Below are 1,873 nucleotides of genomic sequence, written 5' to 3'. Positions count from 1 at the left end.
TAATTATATAAGCATTTTATTATTTCCAAAAAACAAGTTTATAAATATTTACAAAAACATACTCCCAAAACGGGAGGTTTTTCTAGTTAGAATTTACATATAATACATCAGATGCAGTTCACTCATTCAGCCCGTCTTTCTATCTCCCGAGACGTCCCCTGTCCCGGAGGTGCCATGCGTACCTGAATCAAATATTTTTCTTAAAAGCAGTCTAGAATTAAATCCATTTTAAGAACTAACATAAAATATGCCATGTCATGCTCGAAAATAGAGTTTAATTTCCGTCATTTGCAAAATAAATGCCATGCCATGCCCATACTGAAATAATGTAACAATAATGTCAAAATCGACAACTCATGCACATATACCCATATACATAGGTCAAAGTGAGCAGCCGGAATAACCTCGGCTCCATAATTACAGCTCACTAGACTACCATCAATAAATAGCCGGAAAATCCTCGGCTCAAGGAAGGACCTGGTAAACCCATAATAATATAACGGTCACCCGGTCACTCCCATATACCCACCATACGACTCCCGCAATCAATACATGGATAGTCGAACGTTGTCGCCATTAACCACAAGACACCCCATAGTCTGTGATAGCGAAGATAGGACCCTCCTGTCTAGCCCTACCCCGTGTAACGTAGTAGAATCCGTGCAACCTGGAATCACCCGAAGGAAACCCGGAAACTCTACTCCTCCTCGCACGCCCTAACGGGATCGCGTTTGGAGTTTGGCATATGATCCTAAACTACCGGTAGACCTCACTAGTAGCTACTCCAATGAGTGGAACAACACCGAACACGAATGATTAGACCAAATACGTCTCAACTGCAATGGGTCTAATCCCTGAATGACCGTGCGACTAAGTCACCCAGTTGTCCGACTACTATCGTCCACTATCGCCAAAGTGTTACGGTACATCGGGGTCGAATATCCTAACCCCAGATGATGCCCTCGCCTAGCACTACCGCACACGGCGACTAAACGATAGATCCATAAAACATATCCGATAAATCGTGCGATGTGTGCAGCATGTCAATAAGTGAATTTAATGAAAAGGGCTGGTGAGACGGCCCACCTATCCTCCTTTTCATAAATTCACCAACACGATCAAATACGTATATCAAATATCGTAAAACGAAGTTTCACACATGCATATACACACACATATATACATATATAGATGCACTGACCAAATGATTCCACATAATATCATATCAATATCAGAATCAGAATCACATGCAACATAAATACCTAATTTCTTAAAATTAGATTTAATTCCCTACTGCTTACCTCCTACCGATACTTTCTGGATTTTTATAACTTCACCCAAATATCCTCCAACGTACACCTGTTCCATTATTTACTCAAATCAGATGAGCTTTATGCTTATTCTCAGGAGCTACCTGCTTATTCAAAACCTAATTTCTATAATTAACTCGTCGGGCTCCAAACTTTTATATTTAGTAGAATATGATATTCTAGCTATAAAATCCTTCTACCTCATAATATTTATATTGCCCGATTATTAAATAAAAATACGCAAAGGTATGAACAAGCAGGCAGGTGCAATATACTGCCGTTTTTTATTCGACTTGGATTGGTACGAAATTCTCAAAATATAACGTCGGCGCTACGAATAGGCTATTAGCTAAAGAAATTCATCGATTAAATAGCTAAATAGCCAATTTTGAATTTTTGAAGAATTTCTAATTTAATACTCCAATATCAAAATTCGTATTAAAATTTATAATCGGACTCTACGAATAGCAAGGAATACCATACCGAAATCGGAATCGAAATCGAACGGCTAAATCTTTTCTTTCTTCTTTTCTTCTTTCTCTTCTTTCTCCTTCGCGTTCTTC

At 38.7% G+C, this 1,873-nt stretch overlaps 1 long non-coding RNA gene across 1 annotated transcript; it reads right to left on the bottom strand.

The window, feature by feature from the left end:
- On the bottom strand, nucleotides 1-1,873 carry LOC127265918 (uncharacterized). The gene is made up of 3 exons (XR_007842058.1): nucleotides 1,794-1,873; nucleotides 1,302-1,359; nucleotides 1-182 (listed from the first exon to the last, which is right to left on the bottom strand). It is a non-coding gene; the product is annotated as an uncharacterized LOC127265918 (long non-coding RNA).

Source organism: Andrographis paniculata, unplaced genomic scaffold, assembly GCF_009805555.1.
Source record: "Andrographis paniculata isolate CXL003 unplaced genomic scaffold, ASM980555v1 Contig74END, whole genome shotgun sequence".
NCBI classification, from domain to species: Eukaryota; Viridiplantae; Streptophyta; class Magnoliopsida; order Lamiales; family Acanthaceae; genus Andrographis; species Andrographis paniculata.
The sequence above is the reverse complement of the archived record's forward strand: the minus strand, read 5'-3'. Positions and strand labels throughout refer to the sequence as shown.